Genomic DNA, 12,365 nt, shown 5'->3' with positions numbered 1-12,365 from the left:
TGGAATTTCTATTTATTAAGATTAAAAATACCTCAGCTCTGCCGGTTATGGTTAAGACGTGAGTAGAAATAAGATTAAAAAATAACTACGACTTTTGTATTATTGCTGTTAACTAGTTTATTATAGATTAATTCAATTTATATTCAGGCCTAAAAATTACATAACTATTAAATTGCGTTCATCATCATTTTTATACTGGCAATGTAATTCAAATTGACATGCACATGCGTTTTCTCTCTAAATTAGTCATAAATGAAAGCACTTAAGTAAATGTTACAAAGCCATGTTTAAATATAATTTGCTTGGGTCATAGGCTACTTAACCTAATGCAGATATCAAAGAGCTGTGCATGCCAATTAGGTTTTGGCCAACGGCCTGAGTCAGTCAGTCAGCTTGGCAAACAATATATAAAAGCCAACTCTTCTGACTACGTGTGGGGCAGGCCTGCAGATAAATCAAGTTTGACGCCTTTGGGCAGTGCCTTGTTAGCAGTTAGCGATCCGTTGTTGTTGATCTGCAGTCTTTTGTCTTCGTTAATAAATACTAAGGTAACTGGGCGTGTTGCTCACAGGTAATGTGAATAAATTGATTAGGGTTCATAAGTTTAAGCTCAGCCCAAGCTCAAGCTTAACTAAACTGCGTAGGAGCTTGAGTTCATTTCAAATTAATGTACAAATGAAATTGTAAAAATTTCCAAACAACAATTGATAGCTTGAGCAATAATAGAAATACTTGGGCGGGCCAGAGCGGTGGGACGGTGGCACAAGTAAAACACACAGTTTTAAAATAAATACAACGCAGAGCTTGTGTACAACAACTTGAAAACTTTTGCACAAACAGCACTAAAACAATAACAAACACACACACACATACAAATATACATATGTGGGCTCTGGGCCTTCTACTTGAGTGGCAAGGGAGCAAAGCCTCTAAAGCGCTGCTGCATGTTTGTTTACTTTGCTTGTGGCGCAACAGCAGCAACAACAACGACAACGCCAAACAACTTTAGCAACAGAACAACAGAAAGTTTCAAGTGTACGCTTGTGGTAGTTCACCTAATTTTATTTTATGCCCACTGAGTGTGTTGGCAAATCAGTTATAAGTGCAAATGAATAACAAGCTAAACAATATATGTATTAATGTATGGAATGGAATTGAATAGAAGAACAAGAGCTAGTGGTCATTGCGATTGACAATGGACTGTGGGTAAAACTGCGAATACTCTGGCATATAAGTAATTTTTTTATGTCAAATATTTTAAATCCATTTTAGCTGATATAAATAATTTTAAAACATTGTTATGGAATGAAGCTGCTTAAATTGGAAATAAATAAATAAAAATTTATATTAGGTTAATTAACACATCTGTTAAGTTTCAATTCAAAGCATTGAAATCAAAACTTATGCCAGCATTTTCGAGTTTTTACAAATAGTGCAATGCTCAACTAATTTTGCTTTGAAAACTCAATTTGAAGTAAATATCAACGGAATATTATTAATCACAATGAAGTGACAATAGATACCAGAACCTTGTTCTACATATTTTTATTTTAATTTAAGACCAGAAGCATTGCTTAGTCATGTCTCAATCTCAAGACATATTTTATTAATAAACATTAAAAAACATTTGACAATTGTGCCTTGGATCGATGCCAAGTTAAGTTTGCTGGCTAACTAGCATTGCAGCTTGCAAGCCCAACTCATTTGATAATCAATTAAATATTCTGTGACCGCCCGTTTTCAAATGAATGCCACATCTTGAACATATAACGAACAAAGCGTGGCTCTTTGCTTAAGATTCATTCATTGGTTTTTCTTTTGTGACTGCGTAATTGCGTTTAATGAATTCAGTAAAATGAAATTGAAAGAAACAAAGTCTTGGGTTGGATTTTTTTACTTGTACGCTTCGCTTTTCATTTTGCAGACATGACAGCGCCAGTGCATGCAAAACCTTTTCTTATATACATGTGTATGTGTGTGTGTCTCAGTTTATAGTACACACAAAGCCAATTAAACACTTTGGGCTATCGATTTTGCATCTAACCCCAGACTCGATGTAGCTTGTCGATTCCCTAAGCAACTTGGCATCCTTTTTGGCGTTTTGGTTATTCGGCAGCTGCTGCTGTTGCTGATGCTGCTGCTGCTGTTGCAAGTGTTTTAAGCACAGTTTTGGGTAATTGACATCTTGACATCAATTACCGCAATTTTAGGGCTTAAAGCTTCTCAGAGCTCAATTTAGCAATTGAGGTGCCCACAACAGCAGAAAGCAAATATTATGTGCAAGTGCTTCAAGGATTTATAAATAATTTAATCACACTACTAGTAGCAGAGAAATTTGCGCATTTTTACAATAGCGTTGGCAATTGTCAAATCTATGAAATTGAATCATTTTTTTTCGCTTTTGCTGCTTTGCAAATTTTTGATAGTGTGACTTCAACAAACTTTTGTTGGCCATGGCTTGCTGGCTGGCTGGCGCCTTTTTGGCCAACGAGCGTAACAGTTCTAAGCTGTCAGTGGGAGCTCAATGCGCCAATGGGGCCAGACTGTCAGGCTGCCAAAAGCGGGTCAGGTCAAGCTAATGCACATACATACATACTATATATTGAAATCGGAGCAACAACAAGCAGTTGCCATTGCAGCTGTAGCTTTAGCTGTAGCAGCTACAAAGGAAATGTCATTGAATTTTGTTCTAGTGAATGCTGCTGCTGAGGCATCAAGATGTGAATTTAACGCTTGGCTCTTGTTTCACTTTGGTTGCTAACATTTTCAAGTCATTTTGGTAATGGAATGACTTTTGAATATTTGAAGAGCTTGTTCAGCTTGTACACGAGCGAACAACTGCAGACTGCATTGGCAGAAAATTCTTGGGTACTGGGAGCCGTTTATAAATCCATACCCAACCCCCCCATATCTACTACGCCCAACAATCGTCGCTTTGAAATTTTCATGAACTTGCTGCTGCTGCTGCATCGTTGCTTTGTTTGCTGCTGCTGCTGAAGCTGCTGAAGCTGCTGCTGCTTTCCTTTTTAATTTTTAAGCTTCTTTCGCTGCGCAGTTTTCAATTTGCTGGCATGCAGCTATCTGTCTATCCAGCTATCTATCTCTCTGCGTAACTACAACTATTTTCGCAACTCGCAAGGATATGTTAAAAAGCGAATACGAGAGCGCGCAGGGGGTGCCAGGGAGTGTGTGTGTGTGCCAGGGCAGCAGCATCAATTGCTCAAGTCAAGTGTCAAAGTTTACAATTGCAACATAAGCGATGATTGGAGAACTGGCGCTGCGGGACTTTAACTGTAAGCTAATGCTAAATGCTAAAGGGATTTAAGTTTTAACGCTTACTCTCTGGCATTGAAAGGCGGCAAAGTGCGAATGTTCTCACTCAAGGCGTGTAAACTAGCAAGACTTAAGTCAAATTTTTAAAATAATGAGCTTAGATTTGCTATAATGCAAGAAAATTTGCTTAAGATAGTGTAAAGTAGTTTAAAATATGCCGAATTGTTATCCAATGTTCAATCTCACTTTTTTGAAATTTGATTTGCTGTCATTGGGAGTTCTCTCTGTTCAATTACAGCAACTAAAATATTACAGCAAAAATTATTGAATCTTATAATTCTACATAGCAATGGGCTTAAATGACTTTAAACCTTTTCTGTTTGCCCCATTGAGCAATACAAATTATATCAATGCCCTATAATTTTTAAGTAAGATTCAAGACAGTATTTTAAAAATTTTTTGATAATAAGTCTTCGGTTGTACTTTTTTCAATTGCCCAGGAGATAAATGTTGTACCTTTATCTTTTATAATCAAAAAGAATGAAATAAAAGACTTATCAATGTGATTTTAATAAAAATTATCTTTCAATTGCCGTCTGCGATGCCAAAATAATAAATTAATTAGTTTTGCGATTACTTTTCAAAAGAATATAAATAGACCTATAAAAACATATAAATACTGTGCGAAAATTGTTTGATTTTATTTATAGTTGAGCCAGAATTTTCAAGCAGAAGTCAACTTTTGTGAAAGCTTTTTGCCAGGATATTTCCCATTAGCAAAATATGCTAGACAATCCTTAATACAAATCGTTGTCAGCAAAATGCTTTGAAAACACTTCAAGCCAACTTTCTCAATTAGCAACAGACATTACTTTGGGCTATAACTAATGTATACATGAACTCAAGCTGGCGACTAATTAAAATAATACATTGCCTTATCATAAATAATAAAAGACATGTCCGCTCCCCAGCACCCACTTGTGAGCCTGAGCCTGAGCTGCTAAATAATCTTTTTGTAGAGTGTTTGTAGTCAAAGGTTATGCTCTCTCTCATATTTATGATCAGTCTATTATGGGGCGTTGCTATACATATACACATACAAATGAAAATCCGTGTGTCTATTGTGCATTTTCATTTTCATTTCCATTCTCATTTATGTGAGAACATATTATTTATGCGTGCTTTTGGCTTTGACTGTTGTTTGCCTAAATTGGCATCAATATGCCTGCCACATACCAGGGCCACGCCCAGCACGCCCACTGTCGCTACAGTGTTGACTTTTTGCGCTTGCGGCTCGTGTGAGGCATTAATGTTAATAATGCATGTGGCAAATGCACGGCAATGTACTCGTAAATAGTTAAAAATTATATTTGATTACTGCGGCCATTGCCCCAAATGAATACACAGCAGCCAACATCAGAGGCTTTAGCTTTGGCTTTGGCTTTGGCTTTCGCTTCGGTCGGTCTCTCTTTCCTTTTGTGGGACAGTTGGCGAATTGATTTTGTTGCTGTCCGAGGTCCGAGAGAGCGTGCAAATGTTTTTATCGTAAATTGAGATGAATTGTTTAGTAGGCAATTTGTATAAGTGTTGAGCAGGATGACACACACACTCACAAAGGCAGTTAAAAGTGTCTCTTATGTGCGTAAACAAATCTTATTTTATTTTGTTACTCTTACTTAAAATGTTATGAGCTTTTTATGTCGCAGTACTTTTATATTTGAGTCAATATCTTAAGTCAAAGCAACAAAGAATTCAATGACAGTATTAAGCTGAAGATTCTTTAGATAATGCAAACATAAAAAGTCTCTTAGGCTTATCAAAAGTTCAATCTGCTGCTGCTGCTGCAGCTAATTTAGAAATTAATAAATTAAGACAAATTAAAATAAATAAATATTTAAATGCAGCTTGCTAACATTGACTTTCAGTTCTATTCGTAGAAAAGCTTCTCGTTGCATTTGACCGTCTCTGTTGGCCATCAGCCTAATGCAGTTTTCTTGTTAGCCGGTTGTATTTTAAATGTCAGTCGGAAGTTTTTCCACAACCGGTAAAAATGACATGCAATTTAGCCCCAGACGGAGAATGTAGAGCGCTCTTTTCAAGGCAATTAGTCAAATTTTGTGGCTGAAATATGCACGAGCTGAACGTTCAGTCGAGTATTTATTTTAATTTCGAAAGCCACCGCAGTCCAGACAACAGCATCAGCATCAGAGACAATGAAATAAAAAGAATTAGACTCGACTGACCTTTCAACACCATTCGTGCGTGCGTATCGAATCTTAATTGAAAACACAGCCAAAGAACAAAGAGACGGACAGACTGACTGAGAGATAGAGAGCGAGAATAAAGGATAAACTACTTTACAAAATTGTAAACATTTACATTACATTTAAAGGTCAGCGTCGTCGTCTGCAGGTGATAAAAGCAATATGTTTAAATCCATCAAGGGTCTCGGCCTAATTGATAACCAGACAAGCGGACGGACGAACAGAGCAGTGGAGTTGAACTCAAGGGTTAAGTTGCGTGTGGGGTCGTCGGCTTAAGTGTTGCAATGTGGTCAGGTAGAAAATTTAAATTGGTCATGCTTAGATTTGTATGCATTTCGCTCTCCACCCCTCCCCCCACACACCATAAAATTGTAGCTCATAATGAAAAGTTATGTGATAATTTCTGGCTACTCATCATTATTCAGATCGATATAGCAGTTGGCCTATTGTTTGGCCATCGCGGGTGTAACGCATTTTGATTTTGTTTACCTTAACTCCATAATTATTAAAAGGTTTTCTTTGTGTGCAGCCTCTTAAAGATTTATGTTATTATGGGATTATTAAATATGATATACAAAAATGCATCTAGAGAAACTCTTCAGATATCTTTACAAGTACAAAGTTATTTTTATTAGGAAAACATCTGTTTTGATACATTGAACAAAGTTCAAATAGTCTAAGCATGATTTCAATTATTTAGTTCGGAATTATTCGAAATTATTACAAAAGTGGTAATAATTGAAAATAATCTAAAAAATTAATTAAAATATTTTATATTTATTTCAATATGTTAAGTTTCGCACTTCCGCATTAATATTAGAGTAGTTGTAATTTAATAATTATTTCACCTTAAAATTAAAAATAATCTAGACAATTATATGTTATGTTTTCAAATACTTTTACTCTTTTTTAATAATCTCGAATAATTAATTTTCAATTTACGGTAATTATAATTAATTAAGTAATTAACAAAACTCGAAAATTATAGTTAAATCGAAACGAAAATGATTAAAATTATTATATTTTTGTATTTAATGGGCATGTTTCAAACTTCTTTTTATTAACCTAACATTTGTTTAATTTCTCTGAGTGTGTAAAAATATTATTCCTTTGCTTGCGTATGCGCTTCAGCAATTGCACTCGTAACCAGCTATGTATAGGGAAAGGTAAAGGAAATAATTCTGAAAATAAAATTACATAATCATGTTGGGCAGTCAACCGAAAGCTTCACTAGAGGATACACTCATCTGTATCTGAGTATCTGGGCCGTACTATTGATACGCTGCATGCCAAATGTTAATGGCAATAAAAATAGCAAAGCAAACTATATCTCTTTGCTTCGCTCGCGTGTGGCATCAACTTTAAAATGCAATTGCCACACATTTGTTAAATTGTTCGCTTGCATTTCAATTGCTGTTGTTGTTGTTGCTATCACAGCGACTGCTGCTGCTGCTCTGTTGCTGTTCTGATGTGTAGTTGCTGCTGCTGTTGCATCTCCATATCCTGCCCATATGAACAATTATGTGTTTGCATTGCTGCCGCCCGTCGATTTCGACGGCCAGTAAAAGTGCATTCGATCGAAAAGTTTTCATTATGTTCAGGAGCTCACTTGGACCAGACCATGCGGTGGCCTCTGTTCAACATTCGAGGGTAAGGGGCAAGAACTATCTACGCTTCAGTTCATTTATTTGCAGCATGCACAAACGTACTTGCAACTACCAAACACACAGACATACACACACACACACACACACATACATATATAATTCAGTCAACTATTTAGCACTTGCACAGTGGATGAAATGGCCTACGCACAGAGCCATGAAATTGAATCGTAACGTAACGATGAACGAGCTCTGAGCGCCAAGAACAAACTGAACATAAAAAAAGATAACAAGACAACTGCAAATGAAGTGTTTATACACTATTGTTAACGATTTTAAATTTGTAAAGAATAATTGCTAAAGAACATGGCGTAAAAGTAACCAAACTAATTTGCTCATCTTCATTTTTATTTACAAACGAAATTTAATAAGTTTTCAAAGTCTTTAATTCGTTTTTAATTTTAATTTGTTGAGCTTAACACTATTGCAATTTTTTTGGTCATTAAGAAAAAAATTAAAAAAAAATAATAGGCAATCATTACAACTAACACGGGCCCAAAAAAATTAATTTCACATTTTTCAATAAGTTAATTAAATATTGTTTATGAAAATATTGTTTATTTGTTTCAAACTATTTTAATTAGATATTTATCTTACACAATGTAAATATTTGTTTACTTCAAATAGTGTTCCAATTATAAATATAATTAAATATTTATATTCGAAGCAATAAAATATACATTCCAAAATTTGGCATCGCTTACTAGTAAGCTAATTTAAAACAATTACAATGCGTATGTATATTGTCTAACATCCACTTCTTTTCCTCTCTAAATAGACAATATAATTTCAGTGAACTTTTTCATAATAATTTTAATCAACTTATGAGCTTGAAGCACATTTATTTGATATACATATGGCAGCTCTCATATATTTGGAAGCGAACTTCTGCAAATTTCAGTGCAATACAATTTATATAGTAATTACTATAATTATAATTATTTACGCATACAAAATACGAAGTGTGGCATATGCAGAAAATTGCAGTTCAGTTGAAAATCAACTCAGCCAGAGCTACGCCTCATTTAATTTATGCCGCCTCTGCTGCAATGGCTCACAATTGTTTGTAGGAGTGCACACACACACCCTGCATATGCGTGTATGTGTGTGTGTGAATTCGTGTGATTTAAATAGACAACAATAACGTTTTAATTATGCCCAGCGTATATAGCTTTCAATTTCTAGCGCTGGCTGAGCGCCAAAAATTGTTATCAAAATTTGTTGTTTGTATTTGTCTAAAAATTGAAATTTTTCTGCAGCAGCAGCAACTACTAACCGTTTTCACTATTTGTGTGTGTGCGTGTATGTGTGAGAATATTTGCAGGTGGCCATAAAAATGTTAAATGCGATTAGAGTTAATATTTTGTTGAACTGCAAAATGTTTATAATATGATTGCCTAATTATTTACGCCTGGTTTAGCAACGTTAGTTTTTAATTTCAAATCTGTTTCCTGACTGTGGCCCAAATAAGCGGAATTTCCTGTTCCCCAGCCCCAAACTATGATGGCCAAGCGTGTGAAAATCCATGCACATTGTTAACTCAGCTATGCGTTTGGGCTTTATCAATTGCCCGCTTGCTGTATTTTCCATAAGCCTCTATAATAAGAGTACTACTACCTTATGATAATTTCTTGTTGGCCTATTTAGCTTGTGTTGCTGTTGGGCGTTAATAGGCTTAGCGCAGAAATATCTCAAAATACGTAAAGTTATTAATGTCGTACAGCTGAATAGAAAGCGCGTTGACAAATATTTGGGGGACCCCCAGCATTGCCCAAGGTTTCCATCATATGCATCCAAAGTTTCTAAACTGTTAAGCGCATTAGAAACTGCGCTCACAAAAAGAATGCAGTTGCATAATTGAATTAAAAATGTAATGCAAATACTTATTTATTTATTAATTTAACTTTAACTATAAACAGTTCATGCTGCAGTTCATGTATTTATTGTTTATTGTTTTATTATATTCATGGATTATTATACAAAAATAATCGACTCTCTGCAGGAGTAATTTTAAATAATTATTACGTCACCAAGAATTAGTCCATTTGTAATTTTAAATAGCTTAGTTTGCGTTTTCATGAGCCAGTTGAACCAATTTGTCGTTAGACAGACCGTTAATTCAAATCTTTTCAGTTGGGATTTTTGTCCAGTGGCTCCAAAACTGTTATCCGTTGCACTCCAACTCGAACATGCTGTTAAGCTTAACAGTGCTCAAATTTTAACATTACGTGTCAAGTTTTGAATATAACAGTGCTCAATATTTTACAAATCTCTGTTTTTAACATTGCTAAGTTTCTCCTGCTGTAATAATTATTGAAAACAGTAACACATGATATAATGATTGTTGTGATTAAAGTGCACGCACAGAGCATTTTATTTAAAACTAAAAAAGTTTTATAATTATTTTCAATAAAATTAGTACTAGGTGCTGGATTTATTTATTTAAATTAAGCTTAATAGTTTAACTTAGTATTTAACAGTAAAGTTTAATACATTAACATTTTCACTCGATTTCTCCACATTCTGCTCAGTTGTTAACATTACAGTTGTGCTCAGTTTCCCCTCTGTTCACTCATTGCTTCACATTTTCTGCTAAGAGTTTAACAGTTCGTTGGTGATTGGTTATGTTGCTCGTGTGGCACGAACAGTTTTCAAGTGATTTTCTGTGCGTATGGTTTATGCTAACGGTAAAAATATAGTTGACGGACATTCATAAACGTGCGCTTGTGTTGGTTTCAAATAGTGTTGCATTAATCGGTTGCAATTATATTAATTAATTAAAAATAATGTGTTTAAAAAAATATATATATTCATAGAAAAAAAATAAATAAAAGCACACAATTTTTGATAAATAAATTATAAACTTTTTGGCAAGATTTTCAAAAGATATTATGTGCGTTTTTAAAATATAAACAGCATTGAAATATTCAATAAATAAAAATTAAAATTTGTTGAGTAAATTATAAGGATTTTCTGTAAAATACTTTTTTTTAGAATCTTGCCAGAAGTGCAACTAATTAATTAATTACTGGGCATGGTTACCGCAATGCCACCCAATTAAATATATTAACGTACAGAATATAAACAAAAACTTTGTGTGTTTTGTTTGTGATTTATCAACCGCATTAAAAAAATTTCAGACCTCAAAGGCAAAAAGTTTGCGGCGCCGTCTTTTGATCTAATAGGCAAGAAAAAGCCGTAGCCGTAAAGCTGAGCGAGGCGTGCAGCAGCAGCAGCAGCGGCAAAAGATAAACAATAAAAAATAATTATAATAAATACATCATAAAGAAAATGGGATAATCCGGGTAGAGCGTAGAGCTTCAGCTTCAGTTAACGAAAACTTTTTGTCGCGTTTCGCGTTTCTTATTAGAAAATCCTTTTTACGCGTTCGCAGCAGCAGCAACAGCAGCAGCCAAAAAGCAAGCCCCGAAAAAAATAGAATAAAATTAAAGAAAAACAACGAGTGAAGAGAGAACAACAACAAAGCGAAACAAAAGAAATTGCACGTTTTAAAAGTTTCAGTGTTGTGCGATTTTTTTCGTGTCCTGGCCAGCAGCAAACAAAGTAAAAGTTAGAGCGAAAGTTGTTGTGCAACGTGTGGCAAGTGCGGCAAAAGTACAACAATAGCAACAGCAACAACAACCGCAGCGCAGCGTGCAACTTTAATTCGATTTTAGTGTGTAACAATCAGTGCGAAAAGCGGCAGCAACAGCAACAGCAACAGCAACAACAAAAGCAACTGCAACAATTGCAGCAAGGCCGGCGACAACAACAAAAGCGCAGCTTGCAAATAAAAAACGTTGACGGTGGCAGTGACGCTGTCGTCGTCGTTACCTGCACACAAGCAAAACCAACACAGAAGCGCCGCTAACGTGTGTGGGAGCAGCGAGCGGGCGCGTATGTGTGTGCGTGTGTCTGTGTGAGGAAGAACAGTAAAAGTGGATTAGTAGCAGCAGCAGCGACAGCAGCAGACGCCGCCGGCTGCGCATTTGGCGTTTAAATTTGTATTTAGCACTTGGCGTCGACTGCGACAGCGACTGCAACTGCGACGCTCTCATTTTGGATTTAATGTCGAGCGTTTAGCGTGTGCAAGTCTTTCAACTCACGACTGTTGTAAGTACACAGAAAAAAAAGCAGAACGAATAAATCAAAGATAAAATACTTAAATATATTATAATACTATAATAACTATAATACTTCAAGGGGGTTTGAAAAGTCAAGTATTTTCTACAAGGGTTAAGCAAAATTAAGGATTAATCATATCAAACCCCAAGTCCTTCTGATGCGAAGTCTGAAATAATTGAATTGAATGGGATTGAATCCCGTATTCAATCATTTCATCAGTTCATCATTGTTTTTTTGCTGTGTATAAAAACTGGCAGTTTTGGTTTTTTATTTAAAAATGACTGCTGCTCTCATTGCACTTTGCACTTGCAGTTGGCATTGAAGCTGCCTTAGTAATTAATTTAAATTTAAGTTAGAGCAGCTTCAATCCCAATTTTTGCCTTCGATTATCTATTTTAAGTGAATTCTTTTACCTGAATGACTAATCCCACACATTATTCTTCGATTGTCAAGCTTCAAGCCATGAGCCCATATATCAAAACTTATGTATTAAAAAGCTGTCAACTGGCTTTTAAGGGATATAAATGCGCAACTAAGAAAAATGTGTGTGGTAAAATTTCTGTGAAATGTTATACCGCAATGAAAAGCAAAAGGAAAACAAGTTGTCAGTTTTGTGTGTGTTAATCCTGAGCTCAAACAAACCAACTGAAGCAAAAACATTAATGAAGGACCACAGGACGCCTTGCAATCAGTTCCAATTGAAACAGACTACTAGACTATATGCTGCTTCGGCTTTACCGTTGCAAATGTAACACGAACAGCACTTTACACGATGAGACGACACGCAAGCACCCAAGCAAACGAGAGAGAACTGGGAAACAGAGACAGGTGGAGAAGGATGTGAATGACAGAGGCCAAGGTGTGGGATCAGCAGACAGGACACACACACACACACACACACACTCACATGTATTTAAGTCCTTTGGACATGGGACAAAGCCAAGCGTTGACATTCACACATTCTCTGCTCTGTTGCCTGCAACTTCCTGGGGCAGCAGTCCTTGCTCTCGTCTGGGACTATGACTTGTGCTTACTTTTT

General features: G+C 35.6%; 1 protein-coding gene across 1 annotated transcript in view; it reads left to right on the top strand.

The window, feature by feature from the left end:
- The first annotated feature begins 10,958 nt into the window (after positions 1–10,958).
- Positions 10,959–12,365, top strand: part of LOC108596026 (protein madd-4) — a 55,265-nt gene continuing 53,858 nt past the window's right edge. The window contains 1 exon segment of the mRNA XM_033294856.1: positions 10,959–11,314. The gene's annotated coding sequence lies outside the window, so the exon portion shown is untranslated.

The sequence above is a fragment of the Drosophila busckii genome, unplaced genomic scaffold, assembly GCF_011750605.1.
Source record: "Drosophila busckii strain San Diego stock center, stock number 13000-0081.31 unplaced genomic scaffold, ASM1175060v1 hic_scaffold_53, whole genome shotgun sequence".
NCBI classification, from domain to species: domain Eukaryota; kingdom Metazoa; phylum Arthropoda; class Insecta; order Diptera; family Drosophilidae; genus Drosophila; species Drosophila busckii.
This window is presented reverse-complemented; position numbering and strand designations above follow the sequence as displayed.